The sequence below is a fragment of the Macaca fascicularis genome, chromosome 13 (assembly GCF_037993035.2).
Source record: "Macaca fascicularis isolate 582-1 chromosome 13, T2T-MFA8v1.1".
Taxonomy (NCBI): Eukaryota; Metazoa; Chordata; class Mammalia; order Primates; family Cercopithecidae; genus Macaca; species Macaca fascicularis.
Window position 1 is genome coordinate 90,355,913 of NC_088387.1, and position 20,702 is coordinate 90,376,614.

Sequence of the window (20,702 nt, forward strand, 5' to 3'; positions counted from 1 at the left end):
CAGGCCAAGTTTTCTGATGAATAATGATGCAAAAGTCCTCAACAAAATACTAGCAAACTGAATTCAACAATACATTAAAAAGACCAATCATCATGACCAAGTGGGATTTATCCCAGGGATTAAAGGATGGTTCAACGTAAGCAAATCAATCAATGTGATACATCATATCCACAGAATGAAGGACAAAAACCATATGATCATTTCAATTGATGCTGAAAAAGCATTACAGTCCAACATCCCTTCATGATTAAAAACTCTCAAAAAACTGGGTATAGAAGGAATATACCTCAACATAATAAAAGCCATATATGACAGACCCACAGCCAGCATCATACTAAGTGGGGAAACACTGAAAGCCTTTCCTCTTGGGAACATGACAAGTTTGCCCACTTTCATCACTATTCTTCAACATAGTACTGGAAATCTTAGCCAGAGCAATTAGACAAGAGAAAGAAAGAAAGGGTGTCCAAATTGGAATGGAAGAAGCCAAATTATCCTTCTTTGCAGATGATATAATCTTATATTTGGAAAAGCTTAAATACCCCACAAAAAAAGCCCTATTAGAACTGATAAACAAATTCAGTAAAGTTGCAGGATACAAAATTAACATACAGCATAAATTTATATAAAATTCAGTAGCACTTCTATATTCCAATAGCAAACAACCTGAAAAAGAAATCAAAAAAGTAATCCCATTTACAATAGCTATGAATAAAGTAGTAATCCCATTTACAATAGCTATGAATAAAGTTAAATACTTAGGAATGAACTTCATCAAATAAGTGAAAGATCTCTACAGTTAAAACTATATAACACTGGCCAGGCACAGTGGCTCATGTCTGTAATTGCAGCACTTTGGGAGATTGAGGCAGGTGGATCACTTGAAGTCAGGAGTTCAAGACCACCCTGGCTAACATGGTGAAACCCTGTCTCTACTAAAAATACAAATATTAGCCAGATGTGGTGGTGCCTGCCTGTAGTCCCAGCTACTGGGGAGGTTGAGGCAGGAGAATTACTTGAACCTGGGAGGTGGAGGTTGCAGTGAGCCGAGATTGCACCACTGCACTCCAGCCTGGGTGACAGAGTGAGATTCCATCTCAAAAACAAAAACAAAAACTATATAACATTGATGAAATAAATTGAAGAGGACACAGAAAAATGGAAAGATATTCCATGTTCATGGATTGGAAGAATCAATATTGTTAAAATGTCCATTCTAGCCAAAGCAGTCTACTGACTCCATGCACTCCCTATCAAAAGCCCAATGACATTCTTACAGAAATAGAATAAACAATCCTAACCTTTACATGGAATCGCAGAAGTCCTAGAATAGCCAAAACTATCCTGAGCAAAATGAATGAAACAGGAGGAATCATGTTACCCGACTTCAAATTATATTCTAAAACTATAGTCACCAAAACAACATGGTACTTGCATAAAAATAGACACATAGACCAACGGAACAGAATAGACAACCCAGAAAGTAATCCATACACCTACAATGAACTCATTTTCGACACAGTTGTCAAGAACATAGATTAGGGAAAAGACAGTGGTATAGTTTGGATATGTGTCCCAACCCAAACTTCATGTTGAATTGTAGTCTGTAGTATTGGAGGTAGGACCTGGTGGGATTGATTGGATCTTGGGTTGGATTTCTCATGAATGATTTAGCACCATCCACTTGGTGCTTTCCTCACAATAGTGAGTTCTCATGAGATCTGGCTGTTTGAAAGTATATGGCACCTTGCTTTCCTTCTCTTGCTCCAGCTCTGCTCATGTTATGTGCATGTTGTTCCCTAGCTTCTGCCACAGATTGTAAATTTCATAAGACCTTCCTAGAAGTTAAGCAGATGCCAGCATCATGCTTATTCCTGTACAGCATGCAGAACCATGAGCTATTAAAACCTTTTTGCTTTATACATTACTCAGCCTCAGGTATTTCTTCATAGCAATGTGAAAATGGACTAATACAGAAAACTTGTACCTAGGAGTGGGTCATTGATATAAAGATACCTGAAAATGTGGAAGCAGCTTTGAAACTGGGTAACAGGCAGAAGTTGCAAGGCAGGCTGTGGAGCAACCACTTGCTAGAAAGATTTGCATAACTAAAGAGAAGTCAAGTGCTGATAGCCAAGACAATGGGAAAAGGCCTCAAAAGCATTTCAGAGACCTTTGAGGCAGCCCCTCCCATCACAGACCCTGAGGCCTAGGAGTAAAGAATGGTTTTGTGGGCCAGGGCCAAAGCCCCAGTACCCTGTGCAGCCTCGGGACACTGCTCCCCTGCATCCTAACCACTTCTGCTCCATCCATGGCTCAAATGGGCTCCTGTACAGCTTGAGCTGCTGCTTCAGAGGATACAAGGCTTCCATGTAGCGTTAAGCCTGCAGGTGCACAGAGTGCTACAGTTGAGGCTTAGGAGCCTCCACCTAGATTTCAGAGGATGTATGGAAAAGCCTGTGTGTCTAGGAAGAAGCCTGCCTCAGGGATGGAGCCCTCATGGAGAGCCTCTACTAGGGCAGTATGGAGGGTAAATGTGGGGTTGGAGACCCCCCCACAGAGTCTCCACTGGGGCACTGCTTAGTGAAGCAATGAGAAGAGGGCTGCTGTCCCACAGACCTCATAGTGGTAGATCCCCTGACTGTGCCTGGAAAAGCCCACAGACATTTAATGCCAGCTCTTGAGAGCAGCTGTGGGGGCTGAACCCTCCAAAGTCACAGGGGCAGAGCTGTCTAAGGCCTTGGGAACCCACTCCCTGAACCACTGTGACTTGGATGTGGGACATGGAGTCAAAGGAGATTATTTGGGAGCTTTAAGATTTAGTGACTGTCCTGCTGGGTTTTGAACTTGTGTGAGGCCTGTAGTCTCTTTCTTTTGGTTGATGTCTCCCTTTTGGAGCAGGAATGTTTACCTAATGCCTATACTCCTATTGTACCCTGGGAGTAACTAATTTGTTTTGATTTTACAGGCTCATAGGTGGAAGGAGATGAATATCAGATGAGACTTTGGACTTGAACTTCAGAGTTAATGCTGGAATAAGCTAAGATTTTGGGAGGACTATTGGGAAGGCATGATTGTGTTTTGAAATGTGAGAAAGATGAGATTTGAGAGGGGTCAAGGGTGGAATGATGTAGTCTAGATCTGTGTCCCTGCCCACATCTCATGTTGAATTGTAATCCCCAGTATTGGAGGTGGGGCCTAGTGAGAGTAATTGGATCATGGGGGCTGATTTCTCAAGAATGGTTTAGCACCATCCTCCAGGTGCCATTCTGGTGATAGTAAGTGACTTTCTATGAAATCTGGCTGTTTAAAAGTGTGTGGCACCTTGCTGTATGTCTGTTGCTCCTGTTCTGGCCATGTGATGTGCCTGTTCCCTATTCATCTTCTGCCATGATTGAAGATTCCTGAGGTCTCCCTCATAACCAAACTGATGCCAGCATCATGCTTACTTCCTGTACAGCCTGCTGAACAACGACCTGATTTTTTCTTTATAAATTGCCCAGTCTCAGGTGTTTTTTTTTTTTTTTTTTTTGAGATGGAGTCTTGCTCTGTTGCCCAGGCTGGAGTGCAGTGGCAAGAGCTCGGCTTACAGCAAGCTCCGCCTCCTGGGTTCACGCCATTCTCCTGGCAGCCTCCCGAGTAGCTGGGACTACAGGTGAATTTTTTGTATTTTTAGTAGAGATGGGGTTTCACCATGTTAGCCAGGATGGTCTCGATCTTCTGACCTTGTGTTGCACCTGCCTGCCTTGACCTCCCAAAGTGCAGGGATTACAGGAATGAGCCACCGTGCCCAGCTTTTTTTTTTCTTTTTTTTTTTTTTTTTTTTTTTTGAGACGGAGTCTTGCTCTGCTGCCTAGGCTGGAGTGCAATGGTGTGATCTTGGCTCACTGCAACCTCTGCTTCCTGGGTTCAAGTGATTCTCCTGCCTCAGCCTCCCAAGTAACTGGGACTACAGGCGCATACCACCATGCCCAGCTAATTTTTGTATTTTTAGTAGAGACGGGGTTTCACCATGTTGGCCAGGCTGGTCTCGATCTCCTGACCTCATGATCCACCCACCTCAGCCTCCCGAAATAGTGGGATTACAGGCATGAGCCACTGTGCCTGGCCTCAGACGTGTCTTTATAGCAATGCAAGAATGGGCTAATACAGATAGTCTCTTTAATAAATGGTGCTGGGAAAACTGGACATACATATGCAGAAGAATAAAACTTGACTCCTATCTCTTGCCTTATAAAAAAATCAAATCAAAATGGATTAACAACTAAAATCTAAGTCTGTAAAGTATGAAACTACTACAAGGAAACACTGGGGAAACTCTCCAGGACATTGGTCTGGGAAAAAATTGCTTGAGTAGGACCCCACAAATACAGGCAACCAAAGCAAAAATGAACAAATGGGATCACATCAAGTTAATACTTCTGCACAGCAAAGGAGACAATCAACAAAGTGAAGAGACAACCCACAGAAGGGGAGAAAATATCTGTAAACCATGCATCTGACAAAGGATTAATAATCAGAGTATATAAGGAGCTCAAACAATTATACAAAAAAATCTAATAATTTGATTTAAAACGTGGACAAAATATTTAAATAGACCCATCTCAAAAGAAGACATACAAATGGCAAAGAGGCGTGTGAAAAGGTGCTCAATGTCGTTGATCAGCAGAGATTGGCAAATCAAAACTGCCATGAGATATCATCTTGCCCCAGTTAATACGACTTTTCCCCAATAGGCAATAACAAATGCTGGCAAGGATGTGGAGAAAAGGGAAACCTCATACACTGTTGGTGGGAATGTGAATTAGTATAACCACTATATAGATCAGTTTGGAGATTCCAAAAATAACCAGAAACAGAGCTACCATGTGATCCAACAATTCCACTGCTGGTTCTATACCCAAAAGGACGGAAGTCAGTCTATCAAAGAGATACCTGCACTCCCATGTTTGTTGCAGTACCGTTCACAATAGCCAAGATTTGGAAGTCACCTAAGTGTCCATCAAGAGATGACTCAATAAAGAAAATGTAGTACTTATGCCCAATGGAGTATTATTCAGTGATAAAAAATAAGTTTCTCATTTGCAACAACATGGATGGAACTTGAGGTCATTATGTTAAGTGAAATAAGGCAGACACAGAAAGACAAATATCACATGTTCTCACTTATTTGTGGGATTTAAAAATTGAAACTATTGAACTCATGGAGATAGAGAATAGAAGGATAGTTACCAGAAGCTAGGAGGGAAGCAAGTGGGCAAGGGGGAGGTGGGGATGGTTAATGGGTATGAAAAAAATAAAAAGAATGAATAAGACCTACTATTTAATAGTCCTCCAATATATTTATTTACCCAATAGGAAAAGAAATATATGTTCACATATAGATTTGTACACTAATGTTCATATAGCTTCATTTGCAATAGTCCCAAACTATAAGCAACCAAAACTTCTATCAACAGGTGAGTGGGCAAACAAATTGTGGTGTACCATGCATGGCATATAATGCATGGTATACAACGCAACACTACTCAACAACAAAGAAGAATGCACCATGGATACATTCAACAGCAAGGACAAATCTAATTATGCTTTATGAGTTAAAGAAGCTAATCTAAAAAGAGTACATACTGTATGATTTCATTCGTGTGAAACTATAAAATGCAAACAAATCTATATTGACAAAAATTAAATCAATTTCTTTGGGTATGGGAGGATCAACTACGGGAGGGTCTGTGGTGAAGAATGAGAAAGGAAGGGATTATGAAAAGGCATGAGGAAATTTTGGGCAGTGAGCATATTTTACTATTTTCATTATGATGATTTCGTGGGTGTGTACATATGTTAAAATGTATCAAATTGTACATTTAAATGTATGCAGTTAATTTTATATCAATATAGCTCAATAAAACTTTATTTTAAAGATGTGGTTTCAACATCTTTTGAGTATTTAAGATGTTTTTCAAGTGGGAATGTTTACCTTGAGGTTGGAAAAGTGGGTCTGGAACTTGGGGGAGAAGCTGGGGGAAAATATTTTAGGAGTATACTGTCCCTCCCTCTCCCTCTGTCTCTGTCTGTCTCGCTCATTCTCTTTGCTTTATTCCTTCCTTCATCTCTCTACCTTAGCAATTTGTTCTGGTAATACTATTTACGTAGAGTTGATAAAGGAAGGTGTGTGAAAGGCTGATTGCATTAAATACGTATAAAGAATGGTTATTGAGGAAATAAATGTGGAAACATTTAGGGGATGTTGAAGAATAAGAGAAACCAGAAATAATCAGAAGAATGGTCAGCTCATAGGAAAATAATTAGTAGAAGGGAATGTCACAGAATCCAAGGAAGAAGAAAGTTTTAAAAATAGTGGATGATTATTAGTGTCACATGTTATGGGGTTTCATTTAACTTCTTTAATTAACTTAACTATACAATCCAATTATTTAGAGCACTCCATCCCCACCCACCACTGTAGTTAACTGAGATGTTATAACATATAACTATGCATATGTGTTTAAGCCTATCCACGGAAGCAATTCCCTCTGCTAATAGGTTTATTCATTTGCAAAGATACCAAAGTACAAAGAAAAATAATTTAGGGTTTTAAAATAAGCTTTGATTGTGTGTGTGTGTGTGTGTGTGTGTGTGTATATATACATATATATATATATACACATATATATATATATATATATATTTTTTTTTTTTTTTTTGGAGATGGAGTTTTGCTCTTGTTGCCCAGGCTGGAGTGCAATGGCATGATCTCATGATCTTGGTTTACTGCAACCTCCACCTCCTGGGTTCAAACGATTCTCCTGCCTCAGCCTCCCGAGTAGCTGGGATTACAGGCATGCACCACCACGTCTGTCTAATTTTGTATTTTTAGTAGAGATGGAGTTTCTCCATGTTGGTCAGCCTGGTCTCAAACTCCCGACCTCAGGTGATCCACCCACCTCGGCCTCCCAAAGTACTGAGATTACAGGCATGAGTCACCCTGCCTGGCCTGATGGTATGTTTTTACACACAGATAGCAAATCACAGACTCTTCTAGAGGTATTTAGCAGAATCCTACCATGGATTCAAGTCAATATGCCTAGGTCAGCTTTGCTTTTCTAAAACCAAATTAATCTTAGCAAAACTTTTATGTTAAGTGCTGAGTTGCTTGCATCTAGCTTATGTCCTAAATATTAGATCAAGCAATTTTGTTGCGAGTATATCAGCATACCACCTTGGTTCTAGGGCTTTCTGACTTGTAAACTGTTTGTTTGCTTTTTCTTTCCACTACTTATATGTTTGTTTTATGGGGGAAAAACATTGGGCCACTCTGTTTGGCAAAAATATAGAGTCAGTCATCAAAAATTTTATAACAATTGGCTACCAATTAAAATGAAGTTGGTTACTGTTGCCAGGAATAATACAACAAACAAGAGGAAAATATCTAGATGATGAATTTCAAACTCTAAGAAGATTAATCAACATATTGATCTATCTAACTCATAGTATTTTGAAAGCACTTGTTGATTGCTGAAAGATGAGGATGGATGGACAGCAATGTGTTTTTGCTCAGTGCTGTCTATTTCTTTGACTGATGAGCTGTCTTCTCAGGGCTTAAGAACATCTCCAGTGGGTGGCTGAGATTATTGCAGAAAACCTTTGGCAGTTAGTAAAATTAGAATACAACTAGGAATATTTTTAGAGTGTGTGTGTGATCTGGGTATAATCTCACAAATTAACGGAACTTCAATTATTATAAACTGAAATTAAGTAATTAACATGTATACGCTGTGTTGGGGGACACTAAGGGAAAACAGATACTTGTCCTAGAAAAACATTTCTTAGAATAAATTTCCTGTGAGATAAGTGTGACTCGGGTTTAAATTTTGAAGCACAGTTTTTTTTTTAATTGAAAAAAAAAAGAGAGAGAGAACATCTCCAGTGAGATAAGAATAAACCAACCAACCACAGGAACTAAGCTAGTTAATGTGCTTGTTTCTGGTGGAGCAATATGTTGTTAAAAAAATAAAAACCTCAGCTGAGCACGGTGGCTCATGCCTGTAATCCCAGCACTTTTGGAGGCTGAGGCAGGTGGATCATGAGGTCAAGAGATCGAGAGCATCCTGGCCAACATGGTGAAAGCTTGTCTCTACTAAAAATGCAAAAATTAGCTGGGCATGGTGGCACATGCCTGTAGTCCCAAGCTACTCAGGAGGCTGAGGCAGGAGAATCGCTTGAACCCAGGAGGCAGAGGTTGCAGTGAGCTGAGATCGCGCCACTGCACTCCAGCCTGGGCGACAGAGCGAGACTCCATCTTAATACAATAAAATAAATAAATAAATAAATAAAAAGCTCAAAACTAAACCTCCATTAAAGTAACATCCTTAGCAAATAGTATTCCTTTTACATGTAATCCTTCAGTTCACTCAACAAAGCAAACACTATTGGCTTGAAACCTTCATCTTCTGTTTTCATAACTCAGACTGCATGAAATTCTGACAGCCTTTAAAGAGGTGTAGTAATTCATCCCCTGCTGTTTGGCATAAAGTGGGTGAAAAATCAGAAATAATTTTTGTGGTGAAAAATAATGGAACAAAGACAGAAAAAAATAAATTATATAGAAGCATATATCACCTCTTTAAATGGGTGTCCTGGCTGCAGACCCTTTGAGATTCTTGCAGCCTTTCCTGCTGCCTGCCTGAGAAGGCCTAATGATCATTTCTAAGGACTGCTCAGTTTTTGGATTCATATATGGATGCAGCAAGGAGAAATTAGTTCATTATTTCATATAAGCACCAGGCACTTGTGGGAAGAGCCCAACAGGGTTAGAATTTCCACTTTCTTGAATTATTTACATTTCTTATGGTAATGAAGAAATGATTATTGAAATCTGAAGACTTCAGAAAAGATTTAACATTAAGGCTAATGAAAGTATTGATACGGACAGGAGGCAGGGAAATACCAGGTAGAAGAAGGTGGGGTCCCTGGAGAGGGCTTCATCCTCAGGTCTGGACCCATGGCCCTAAATGAGAATATGCATTCCTGTTTTCCTGCCCAAATGTTGCCTTTTCCAAAACGACCCTGGCCCACCATGGCCCCCATCCTCTACTCATGACAGGCCCAAGCTCCACTGGTAGAGGAGCAGAGTGGCATGGCAGAGAAGGAGAGAAGAGAAGCAGCATGTGAACATTGAGAGGAGTTCAGTTGGGGATGGTTGGGAGGCACTCACCCTGGCTCCTGCGCCTGCTCACCTGTGTGCTCCCCCTCCCGCAAGGGGAAGGGGAAGACTATCTTCCTACTCCACTTTCCAGCTCCCCATCCTGCTGAGCGCCACTTCCATTGCTCAATAAAATCCTCTGCATACACCATCCTTTGATCCGTTCGTATGACCTGATTCTTCCTGGATGCCGGACAAGAATTCGGGATGCACTGGGTGTGGGAACCCAAAAAGGCTGTCACGATGACTCTTCACTGAGCTGTTTAGCACTTCAGCCATCCGTGGATGGGAAAGCTAAAAGAGAATTGCTTGTAACACATGCTTTCTGGGACTCCAGAGGTCGCAGGCAACTCCTAGATGCTGCTGTGGGCTGGCTGGTGGCCAAAGGCACTTACCCTGGCTCCTGCACCTGCTCACCTGTGTGCTCCCCTTTCCACAAGGAGTTTGAGAGTGGCAGCTGAGTAAACAAGCCACACCACTGTCGCAAGTCCCAGGATGGGGTCAAGGGACCTCTCCCATCTCAGCGTTTTATCCAAAGTATTTAAAAAGAAGTGGGTTGGATTTTATATCTAAGACTTAATAGTATTTAGGGGAGAATAAGAACCCCCCCAAATATAACTGACCAAACAAAACCCCAAACTCACAAAAACGAAAACACTCTATATACCAAATACAGAATTCTATGTTAACTGGTTTTGTAAGATGTCAGAAAGACCTGTGTTCCAATTTCTGTTCTGATTCAGTTGTATAACTTTGGACAGCTTGATAGTCTCTCAGAGCCTCTGCTCCTCACTAAAAGAGGAAGTATAATTCTTTACCAATAGAGATGTGGTGAGGAGTGAGAGAAGTGATCTCTGGCAGAGTGCCTGGACCACATGATTCATAAATGATTATTTAGGGCCCTCTCCTTTACCTTGAAGAATAGCCAAGGTTGACAGTTTAGGGTGCAGACACAAAATTTGTTTCAGTGTGTAAGCCAAATCCCGTCTCGCCTTTGCTCCTTCTGCTCCTGTACTCCTCCTGTCCTGCAGTGTGAATGACAGAACTTCTGTTTTTTGATGTACATGTTTGGATAGAGGTAGCCAGGAGAGTGGCCTGTCTTCTTTCTTGCTGTCCTGTGTCCTTGGTCTTGTTTACAGAAGGCTGTAGCCTCAGTGCTCTGGCCAAGCCAGGCTCTAGCGTTGAGTCATCATGACTGAGATAATGTGGGGTGATCTAACAAGCTATGTGGGGTGCACAGAGCTGGTGTTTTCAAATTCTTTTGAACTGCTTTAGAGAGGGTACCAGCCTTGCTTTAGGCAAACTTCCTCCCCATGACAGTCAGACTTCTCTAACCTTCTAGATGTCCTACACTCTGTCAGGGCAAGGAGTGTGGTCTGGATGTCTGATTCTAAGAGGAAGTGCTTCTGTTCTTGCTTTCAGTTCTGATTCTGTCTTTAAACTTCAGGTTTTCTTTTTCCAGGGAGATTTAAATTATGTTACAAGCTTGCTGTAGGCCAAATGCTTTATATCCATTAACCCACTTAATTCTTACAATGGCCCTGCGAGATCTCATTTTACAGATGAGAAAATTGAGACTTTAATAGCTATTAGGACTTGTGCAAAGCAACGTAGTGACAGTACTATTGAAGCCCAGCTATGCTTTACTTGAAAGCTATTACATATTTTCTCTCTCAATTGTATTTACCTTCTTTCCCCTTAACGCCACAGCCCCCCAGGAGAGGTATCCTGGCCTGGGGCAAGTACTAATTTAAAGGGTTAATTCGCCCAGTAAATCTGGTGTGTTCTCTTTCTCTAATGGTTTCATCCCTAAGATGCCATTATAAAAACTTTGACAGCTGGGAAAAGATGCAAAGGACTCCATAGCTTCAATGAGTACAGCATGTGCTCATAAAACTGGTGCTTTAAAAACAGCTACATTTTACTGAGAGAATTAAATAACCAAAAATCAAGGCTAAGACTTGCAATTAAACAAATGGAGCTGCATTAATTATCTATGAACCCTATTTGATGAGGTCTTTGGTTCTAAGATTTTGAAGGAAGCAAGAAGAGTACATTATTCAGTGTTCTATGAGAAGATGATCCAGTCTTCTCAAGTTAGAAGGTCTTGTTGGGAAAAGTTACGATAACTGAATTATTTTATGGTTTTGCTGTTTAAAAAGCTCTTTTAAGCCTACAGAGCAGAACAAGCTGGCTCATCTCTGAGCACCTGGGCTAGATCAAAAGTGCATCAACTTTTTTGAAAGCAAAGCAAAAGCAAACATAAATGATATTTCCTCTAAAATCGAAAAATAAAAATTAATGGGGAATAGTCTGGAAGATGAGGTAAAAAGAAGGCCAATTGATTTTTTTTTTTTTTTGAAACAGAGTTTCGCTTTGTTACCCAGGCTGGAGTGCAATGGCAGGATCTCAGCTCACTGCAACCTCCGCCTCCTGGGTTCAAGCAATTCTTGTGCCTCAGGCTCCTGGGTAGCTGGGATTACAGGCGCCCACCATCACACCTGGCTGGTTTTTTTTATTTGCATTTTAGTACAGTTGGGGTTTCACCATGTTGGCCAGGTTGGTCTCGAACTCCTGAGCTCAGGCAGTCTGCCTGTCTCGGCCTCCAACAAATACAAATCTAACAAAACATTTGGGGCTTAAGGTAGTTTTTTAACTTCAAGGAGTATTCAACATGGCATACTTTTTTTTTTTTTTTTTTTACAACTGTTTATTTTTGTGAAAGCGAGAGTTATGCAATCCAAAACAATCCAAACCATGTATGAAAGTCCAAAGATGGAAGGGGAGAGAGTGCCTCACATTCTGCTCTGTAGAGGAGACAGTTGCGAGCTTTGTGGTGGCTGTCCTTCACCTCTCTCCCTGCCTGCGTCACACATGTGAGCACGTGTACAGCTTTACAGTGTGGTGTGTGTTGAGCTGTCCCTGGTCAGTATGGATAGACCCACATAGCTTGGAGCATGTGTTGAAGAGTGAAAATGTCAGAGCCAGCGTACCGGCTTTGAGTCCCTGCCCTGCCATTGACGAGCAGGACATGACGGACAAGTGATCTCTGTGTCTGTTGCTTGTCTGCAAAGTGGGACGCTGGCCGTGCTGCCCTGTTGGGCTGCTGTGAGGGTGGAGTGAGTTAACACACACACAGCCTGTAGAAGGGTGGCCGTCTGCAGTTGTCTCTGGTGGCTGTGTGACGTTCCGGAGGGAATGTCGTTCTAAGTGACGCCTCGCTGAACACCCTGTGCACCCTTGCGGGTGTCGAGTGATGCTCGCTCGATACTCTGAGTGTGGCCAACATGCGCGGCTCAGGTGGCTTACTGCTTTTCCTTCCAAAGGCCAACTGTGGTGACCTTGCTGAAGACGGATCATCCGTTTCAGGGTCTGGAGTCGGGGTCCCACACTGCTTGCCGTGAGGGGACGGGGGTGGTGCTGGCCTCTGAGCAGCCCTATGGGGCTGAGCGCTGGCCCAGGTGCTCTCACAGGGCGACCTCCTGACGCCCCTCCTCGCTGTGGCCCACGTTCCTAACCCCACCTTCAGGTTCTGGGGCAGGAAGCAGTTCCCGCACTTGGCTACTGGGAAGGAAGGTTGCGTGGGGGGCAGAGGCTTCCTGTGTGACCTGGAGCTGATCTTTCCCACCCCTGCAGGTGCATGGCATACTTCTGTTGCCTTAGAATGTATTTATTCTTTTAGATGTTTAAAACATTGAACAGACGAGAACATTGAGGCACAATGTGACAACACAAACTCCTCTAGTTGGCTAACTTTAGCTGTGGGTTTAATCTGCGACTTGATTCTGTAGCAGCTGCAGAACAAGCAACACAGGCTTTGGAGTCAGGTTCTATTTATATTTGTGGCCTTCAGAGATGCATTAGTAATTCTTAAAATGTATTGTACATACAAATAACATGAGGAGCTTGTTGAATGCAGATTCGAATTCAGGAGGTCCAGGGTGAACCCTCAGATTCTGAGAACAAGTTCTCAGATAATGCTGATGCTGGGGGGTCTAGGACCACACTTTGAGTATCAGAAAACTATCTAAACCTTAATTTTCTCATCTGTAAAATAGGGACAGTCATTACTACCTGGGAAGATTATTGGCAGCATTAAATGAGTCCATGAGGTGAAGGATCTGACATATAGGAGGATTGCCACAAATATAAATGTGCCTCCTCTTCCCTTTCACCTATTTTGTTCCTACTTAGCTCAACAGCTTGTTCAACTCTTTATGCAAGTTTTCTCTGCCCGTTTTCACTAGGGTCATTTCCATATTTGTGTGGCATAATCAGGTTCATGGCAGAAAGGCATGTACGATTCACTAAGAGCTCATCTTTGTCCTCTTTCCCGAAATCAGTGTTTTATGTTACCTCCAATGTTATATGGAAAATCTAAGCCAAATGTGAATGTTCAAAATCGAGTTGATGTGCAAGTTGCTCAAAATAGCTTTAAATCTTTACTTAACCATTAACAAAAAATTATTATTTGAGATCACAAAACAAAACCTAATTGTATTCTTAAAAGAAACACATTTATTTTTTTGTTTGTTTGTTTATTTATTTATTTATTTATTTATTATTTTTTGAGACAGTCTTGCTCTGTCGTCCAGGCTGCTGTACAGCGGCGCAGTCTCAGCTCACTGCAACCTTGCCTCTTGGGATCAGGTGATTCTCCTGCCTCAGCCTCCAGAGTTGCTGGGACTACAGGCACGTGCCACCAGGCCCAGTACAACACACACACACACACAAAATACAATAACTTTTGTATTTTTAGTAAAGACGGGGTTTTGCCATGTTGGCCAAGCTGGTCTTGAACTCCTGGGCTCTAGTGATCTGCCTGCCTGGGCCTCCCCAAATGTTGGGATTACAGGCGTGAGTCACCATGCCCAGCCTAATTTTTGTGTTATTAGTAGAGATGGGTTTTGTCTTGTTGGCCAGGCTGGTCTCGAACTCCTGGCCTCAAGTAATCTGCCTACCTTGGTCTCTCAATATGCTGGGATTACGGGCATGAGCCACCATGCCCAGCCAAGAAACACTTTTAAAATAAATGGTTTCAAAATGGTTAGAAATAAAAGAATGTGTAAAAGCATACCAGAAAATTCAAACATAAGCCAAATGAGGATTCTAATCTTAATATCGGACCTGTTAGAAGTCAATTCACAAACTGTTCCAGAAAGTAAATGAGAAAGAAACTCCTTCCTAGCCCATCCTCTGAGGCCAGTATTATCCTGATATCCAAGCCAAAGATACCACAAGAGAAGAAAACTACAGGTCAGTATCCATTAGGAATGTAGATGCAAACATCACCCTTAACAAAATACTAGCAAACAAAAGAGAATTCTACACTGTAATCAATAGGGATTTATCCCACGAATGCAAGATTGGCTTAACATTTGAAAATCAATTAATGTCATATACCACATTAATAGAAAAAAAGGACAAAAATCACATGATCATTTCAATAGATGCAGAAAGAGCATTCAATAAAATCCGGTACCTCTCAAGATAAAAATTCTACAGCTAGAAGGGAAATTCTTCCAACTTGTCAAAGGGCATCTATGAAAGACCTACAGCTAATATTACATTTAATAGTGAAAGAGTGCTTACTTTCCCTCTAAGATCAGTAACAAAACAAAGATGTCCACTCTCATGACTTGTATTTAACTTTGTAGTAGAGGTTCTAGCCAAGGTTAATTAGGAAAAAAAAAAAAAAAAAAAAAAAGAAAGAAAGAAATAAAAGACATCTGGACTGGAAAGGAAGAAGTAAAACTATTTCTAGTTTTACTTTGCAAAAGTAATGACATTGCAAATGTCATGATCATGTATTTAGAAAATCTAAAATAATCCACTAAAGACCTATTAGGACCAATAAATAATTTCAGCAACATTGCAGGATGCAAGACCAATATAACAAATCAATTGCATTTCAATACATTAGCAACAAACAATCTGAAAGTGAAATTCAAAAACAATTTCTTTTATATAACATCAAAAAGGATAAAATACTTAGGAATAATTTTAACAAGAAGTGTAAGACTTGTTTACTAAAAACTGCAAAACATTGTTGAAAGAAATGAAAGGTGTAAATAAATGGAAAAACATTCTATGTTCATGGATTGGAAGACAATATATTAAAATATCAGTACTCCCTAAGTTGATCTATGGATTCAATGCAACCTCTATCAAAATCTCCAAAATTGACAAGCTGATCTTTACATTCATGTGGAAATTCAAGGAACGTAGAATGGCCAAAACAGTCTTGAGAAGAATGATACAATTGGAGTACTCACACTTGCAATTTCAAAACTTACTACAAAGCTGTAGTAATTAAGACAGTACTGCCATAAAAATAGACATGAAGATCAATGAAACAGAATTTAGAATTGACTCTAACTTTTATGGTCAATTGACCTTTGAAAAAGAGGCCAAAAGGATTCAACGGGGGGAATTAATAGTTCTTCAACAAATGGTGTTGGGGAAACTGGATATCCACAGGCAAAAGATTTAGATGCTAAAAAAATAAAGCCAGTAAATGCTAAAGTAAAAAGTTGAGGAAAGTCCTTTATAACTTTGGAGTGGAGAATGACTTTTTATTATGACTAGAAACCTAGAAACCATAAAAGATCGATAAATTCAATTACTTTTGAAAATACAAGCAAATCCCACCACAAGTAAGGCTTAGAGACAAATGATACTTGGGAAACATTGTTGCAAGTCATATCAGAAAGGATTAATTTTCCTGAATATATAAAGAGCTCCTGAAAATGTCACTTCTAATGAACACTTAATACAAGTTTACTTGTACCCATGTGAAATGGCATAGGAACAAAAGATTGAAAATAAATTATCAAATTGAAATTGTTTTGGCAGCTACAAAAAAGAATGTCAAAACTCTACATGGATATGGAAATGTCACTAAGATACATTGTTAATTGAGAAAAGAAAGAGTGCATAAATAACATTTGTCGGCAGGGCGCCGAGGCTCACGCCTGTAATCCCAGCAATGTGGGAGGCCGAGGCAGGCGGATCACAAGGTCAGGAGATCGAGACCATCCTGGCTCACACGGTGAAATCCTGTCTCTACTAAAAATACAAAAAATTAGCCGGATGTGTTGGCAGGCGCCTGTAGTCCCAGCTACTCGGGAGACTGAGGCAGGAGAATAGCGTGAACCCGGGAGGTGGAGCTTGCAGTGAGCTGAGATCGCCCCACTGTGAGCCGAGATCGCGCCACTGCACTCCAGCCTCGGGGACAGAGGACTACTCCGTCTCAAAAAAAAAAAAAAAAAAAAAAAAAAAAAAAAAAATTGTCTCTTTGTATAAAATGGGAGAAGACTAAGACTATATATTTGCTTTTTATGCAGAAGGATACATAGGAAATTAATAATAGGGGCTTACCTGCAATGGTGAGGACTGTATGGTACAAGTGGATAGATGGGAAATGGGGTAGAAGAAGGAGAATTTATTATTTATTATTTTTTGAGATGAAAGTGTTATGTATTTAAATATTACATCGATTTTTTAAAAAGGGCTCCAAACTACTTTGTATTCTACTTTGAAATTTTTCAGACTTAAACAAATAGGGCTTTTTCAGTCAAGCAGCAGGGCTCATGGCTGCCCCGGCATCTCCACTCCCTGACTTCATCTCTGCTGGCTTTTGCGTCCTCACTCTCAGGCAACCCCCATCCCACCTCGACCTGCTTTTCTGGTCTGATTCCTTCTGTTCCTCCTCGCTCTTCAAAAGTGTATGCTGTAGCACCAACCCTACTAAAAACCTGTTACACACACACACACACACACACACACACACACACACACACACACACGCGCACGCACGCACACACGCGCGCACACGGGCACAGGCTCACGCACCCACAGGCACGCGCACGCGCACACGCGCACACGGGCACAGGCGCACGCACCCACAGGCACGCGCACGCGCACACGGGCACAGGTGCACGCACCCACAGGCACGCGCACGCACACACGCGCGCACGGCACAGGCATTCCTCTCACTCCCTTCCACTATGCCAAGCTCTTTTGTGCTTTTGAGTCTTTGCTCACACAGAAAAGAAAGTCAGTGTGGAAGATCTCAAAGGTCAGTGTATCAACAACACATTTCTTAAAGAAAAGTTTTTGTTTTTCCCTTCGTGATAACTCAACCTTGCCCAAAGGCCTAGCTGTCATTTCTAGCAAGCCCCAGCTAGGTGGCCCTGGTACTTTCTCCCACTCTCTTTTTCTTCTGGGTTAGTATCCTAGGGCTGCCATGGCAAGTACTACAAAATGAGCGGCTTAAAACAATAGAAATCTACTTTTTCATAGTCTAGAAGTCTGAAATCCAGGTCCCAACAAGTTTGGTTCCTTCTGGAGGCTCTGAGGGAGAAACTGTTTCGTGTTTGGGATGGCAATAGTAGCTTAAAATGGTGACCTCTGTAGACATCCTTGAAGCTAGTGATGGCCATGTGTCCCAGTTCTGGCAATGAAAAAAATACAGACAGAAGTTTGCTGAGTGCAAGATCTAGGAAATCTGTTATTTTCCTAAAAACAAGGGATAGGCTCAACTAACTTGTAAGTTTGCCCTTCACTCTTCCTACTCCCTCTTGATTGCACTGTGGATGTGATGTTTGCAAATATAGCAGTTATCTTGTGGACATGTTGCAGAGAACAGCAAGCCAGGGGTGGCTGAACAAAGATGGGTAGAAGAAGCCTCGCTCTTTGATGGGTTAAAGGAGCTACAATGCCAACCCTGGCAGTCCACGACTGACTTGGTTTGTCCTTTTTTTTTTTTGATACAGAGTCTCGCTCTGTCTCCTAGGCATGATCTTGGCTCACCGCAACATTTGCCTCCCAGGTTCAAGTGATTCTCCCGCCTCAGCTGAGGTTACAGGTGGGCGCCACCGTGCCCAGCTAATTTTTGTATCTTTAGTACAGACAGGGTTTCACCATGTTGGCCAGGTTGGTCTCGAACTCGTGACCTCAGGTGATCCACCCGCCTCGGCCTCCCAAAGTGCTGGGATTACAGGTGTGAGCCACTGCGTCTGGCCTCTTTTTTTTTTTTTTAATTGAGATGGAGTCTCACTCTGTCGCCCAGGCTGGAGTACAGTGGTGCCATCTTGGCTCACTACCACCTCCGCCTCCCAGGTTAAACCAATTCTCCTGTCTCAGCCTCCCAAGTAGCTGGGATTATAGGCGCCCAATCGCTATGCTTGGATACCTTTTTTTTTTTTTTTTTGTATTTTTAGTAGAGACAGGGTTTCGCCGTATTGGCCAGGCTGGTCTCGACCTCAGGTGATCCGCCTGCCTCTGCCTCCCAAAGTGCTGGGATTACAGGCCTGAGGCACCGCGCCTGGCCTGAAGAATCTTTTCAAATGCAACAGGGAGAGGTAAGGTTATATCAGAATGTTTTCAACTGTAAGTATTCAAGGTAGTTGGAAACAGTAAAGAAATGTATTACCTCATACAACAAGAAGTCCCAAGATAGAGTGGCTCCCCAGTCAGTTAATTCATTGACTCGAAGATGTTATCAAGGGCCCAGTTGTTTCTTCATCTTCCTCTCTGCTATTTTCAGCATGTTGACTTGATCTCTCTCTCTCTCTTTTTTTTTTCTGTTGCTTCTCTTGTGGTTGAAAGAAGCTACTGCAGATCCAGGCCTCAGTGAGATATGACAGTATCCAGTGGAAACAGAGTGAACACCATTTTTCTTTTTCTTTTTTTTTTTTTTTGCCAGTAACTAAAACCTTTCACAGAAGCCATGTAGCACACTTCATGTCTTTTTGTCCTAATCCAAGCATTGGCAAGAAGAATTAATTCATTTGTTCGCTCTTCACATATTTATTGAATGTCTATTATGTGTCACTGGAGTTAGGAAGCCTCAGATGGCAAAACAGGGAAAAATCATACAGCTTATATTCTAGTGGAAAGCGGTTAAAAAAAGAACCAAATGAGTAAAGTGGTGATAAATGTTATTGGGACACACTGGGGCCTATTGTGGGGAGGGGAGAGGGGGGAAGGGATAGCATTAGGAGATATACCTAATGTAAATGATGAATTAATAGGTGCAGCACACCAACACGGCACATGTATACATATGTAACAAACCTGCACGTTGTGCACATGTACCCTAGAACTTAGAGTCTAATAAAAAAAAAAAAGTGCAATAGGAAAGGGAGATAAGTCATCCTGGTTAGGGAGCAGTAGGGAAGGGATCAGATAATTGGGTTTGACCAGTGAGAAAACATCCGCTGGGGCTGGAACTGAGGCTAAAGATCACCACACCTGAAGCAGATGGTCCCTTGGAAAAGGAAAATGAATAAAAATGAGGTTCTCTTAGGAAGAAGGAAGTGAGAGACAGTTGTTAAACAGGCAATTACCGGTAAGGGCACGCTATGGAAGTTGTGGGGCACAGTGCAGAATGAAAATGCGGAGTTGTTATTCAAAAAGTAGGAAAAAGTATCACTAAAGGAGACAAATGTAACTGTCTTTTTACTTTCTTTCACAGTCTTTTTGTTGACCTGTTATGGTGGTTTTAATTTGCTATTTAATATCTTTATAGGTAAAGAAAAATGGAACATTTCAATTATTAGCATGAATTTTATTATTCATTTTGATATTGTGCAATGCCTGTTTTAAATGCAAACATAAGAGCTTTTAACTAATGTGTGGAATCACCAAAACTATAGTTCCTATTTTTGTGGCTCCTACATGCATACACATTTTATTCTTACCAGAACAGTGGAAATGACCCACAAAACAAACTCAATTGTCTTATTTCATTGCCTTTTTAAAAAATTTTATTTTTGAGATGGAATCTGGCTCTGTTGCCCAGGCTGGAGTGCAGTGGCACAATCTCGCTTTGGCTCACTGTAGCCTCCACCTCCCGGGTTGAAGCAATTCTCCAGCCTCAGCCTCCTGAGCAACTAAGATTACAGGTGCACACCACCACACCCGGCTAATTTTTGTATTTTTATGGAGACGGAGTTTCACCATGTTGACCAGGCTGGTCTCAAACTCCTAAACTTAAGTAATCTGCCTGCCGTGGCCCCCCAAACAGCTGGGATTACAGGCATGAGCCACCGTACCTGGCCTTATTTCATTTCATTTCTTTCTTTTCTTTTTTTTTTTTGAGACGGAGTCTCACTCTGTCGCCCAGGCTGTGGCTCACTGCAACCTTCGCCTCCTGGGTTCAAGCAATTCTCCCGCCTCAGGCTCCTGAGTAGCTGAGATAACAGGCGCACACCACCACGCCTGGCTAATTTTGTATTTTTAGTAGAGATGGGGTTTCACCATATTGGTCAGGCTGGTCTCAAACTCCCGACCTCATGATCTGCCCACCTTGGCCTCCCAAAGTGCTGGGATTACAGGCATGAGCCACCGTGCCTGGCCTTATTTCATTTCTTAATAGGTGCACGTTCTACCCATAGTTTCTACTTGTTATTTATTGATAAGTAAGGAAGTTACAGAGAGGAAAAGAAATTATGGGCTGTCCTATCTTTCCCTTTCTTTCTATGTTGTTCGTTTC

General features: G+C 41.6%; 1 protein-coding gene across 2 annotated transcripts in view; it reads left to right on the forward strand.

Annotated features, from left to right (window-relative positions):
- Nucleotides 1–17,162: 17,162 nt before the first annotated feature.
- The window catches only part of SRD5A2 (steroid 5 alpha-reductase 2), a 276,884-nt gene continuing 273,344 nt past the window's right edge, over nt 17,163–20,702 (forward strand). For both annotated transcript variants that reach the window (XM_074012034.1, XM_074012035.1), the window contains exon 1: nt 17,163–17,282. The gene's annotated coding sequence lies outside the window, so the exon portion shown is untranslated. The remainder of the gene's footprint in view (nt 17,283–20,702) is intronic.